Below are 1,878 nucleotides of genomic sequence, written 5' to 3'. Positions count from 1 at the left end.
TGTGATGAGCTTGGGTAAGGCAAAGGTCGCGTTATTCAATCTGTTTTTCTGTATTTCCATTGTTTTGTGTCCCGCAAAGTGCCTAGCACATACTAAGTATTCAATAAATGTTATTTAATTGGAAAGGGGCACTAGATAGATATATAAAGGAGTAATGGGTACAGAGAACTCTTGATTGTGTATTGTTTAAAGTATATTTCTTTTAAACCTCAGGTCAACTTTTTGAGAGATTAGGATGGCTGTTTTTACACCTGGCGATCCAGTGGTTAGGACTGGGCGCTTTCAGTGGTGGGGCCGGTTCAGTCCCTGATGGGGGAATTAAGATCCCCCAAGCCTTGGGACCCGGCCAAAAAAACCAACCAACCAACCAAAGTACAAAAGAATTGCAGGCTCCGAGGAGGTGAGAGAACTTGTTCAGGGTCTAGGAAAGGTAAACAGCTGGGCATTGTTAGAGAAGCAAAGCTCACACCCTGGAGGGAATTCTTTGCTATGTGAAAAAGATCATGGGCTTTGTTATGTAGGGGATGGAGAGCCTTGAAGGGCCTAATGAAATAGTAAGGGAACCAATTAAAAGGTTTTCAGTGCTGGCTTGGGCAGAACTTTAAGTAAAATGGACCCATACAGAGATTTGCATGGCTCTCCTGCACAAGAATGACATGCAAATTCGTGAAGAGGTTCATGTTTTTAAGGAAATTTTTTCTTTTTTGCTTCTTATTTTATCTGTATCAAACCATTATGCCGTACACCTTAAACTTACACAGTGCTGAATGTCAGTTATATCTCAATAAAACTGGGTAAGAAAAAGGTTCTTGTGACAACCCATGTGAGAGATGAAAGTGGCCTGAGCAAGCTCGGTTAGTTGGGGTGGAGAGGAAGGTGCATTTTTGGATAAGCATTTAGATTTTTTTATAAGCTTATTTTATTTTTTAAATTTATTTATTTATTTATTTTTGGCTGCTTTGGGTCTTTGTTGCTGCGCGCGGGCTTTCTCTAGTTGGCGGTGAGCGGGTGGCTTCTCGTTGCAGAGCACGGGCTTTAGGTGCCCTGATTCAGTAGTTGTGGTGGTGCATGGGCTTAGTTGCTCTGTGGCATGTGGGATCTTCCCGGACCAGGGCTCAAACCCTTGTCCCCTGCACTGGCAGGTGGATTCTTAACCACTGCGCCACCAGGGAAGTCCCAGCATTTAGATTTTAAATTATCTTCTAAAGAAAGTAACCATTTGTCTAAAGATGTAATGAAGATGACTTGAGTGAACAGATAGATAATGGTGCCATCAGCTGAAATAGAAAATGAGAGAGCAGGAGGAGGTATTTGAGGTATGAGGATGAATTTTATTTTGGATATATTAAGTTTGGTTGGTTGAGGCCAGCAATGAGGCCACTGCTTGAAGTGGGCAGTGTCTTTGATGTGCGGCAGCATGAACAGGTCTGGGGTTGGAAGGTCACTGGAGGCTCAAATCCGAACTCCCTCGGTTGAGTGATCCTGAACAAAATCTCTGTCACTGCATTTACTATGGTGTTTTGAAAGTCCCCTTGACTGCATCTGTCTTTTCCCCCAGCCCTGTGCTGTCAGGTGCTGTCATTTAGCCACATGTGGCTATTGAGCTCTTGAAATGTGGCCAGTCCAAATTGAGATGTGCTGGGGGGAGGGATAAATTAGGAGTTTGCGGTTAACATATACACTACTATATATAAAACAGATAAGCAAGAAGAAGCTACTGTATAGCACAGGGAACTCTATTCAATATCTCGTAATAACCTATAATGGAAAAGAACATGAAAAAAAGGGTATATGCTCATGTATAACTGAATCACTTTGCTGTACACCTAAAATTAACACAACGTTGTAAATCAACTACACTTCAATTTAAAAAAAAAT

General features: G+C 41.9%; 1 non-coding gene across 1 annotated transcript; it reads left to right on the top strand.

Annotated features, from left to right (window-relative positions):
• The first annotated feature begins 582 nt into the window (after nucleotides 1–582).
• On the top strand, nucleotides 583–686 carry LOC136139561 (U6 spliceosomal RNA). The gene has a single exon (XR_010657084.1). It is a non-coding gene; the product is annotated as a U6 spliceosomal RNA (small nuclear RNA).
• The last annotated feature ends 1,192 nt before the right edge of the window (nucleotides 687–1,878 follow it).

This window comes from Phocoena phocoena, chromosome 19 (assembly GCF_963924675.1).
Source record: "Phocoena phocoena chromosome 19, mPhoPho1.1, whole genome shotgun sequence".
NCBI classification, from domain to species: Eukaryota; Metazoa; Chordata; class Mammalia; order Artiodactyla; family Phocoenidae; genus Phocoena; species Phocoena phocoena.
Note: the sequence above shows the minus strand (reverse complement) of the source record. Positions and strands in the feature narration are given on the sequence as shown.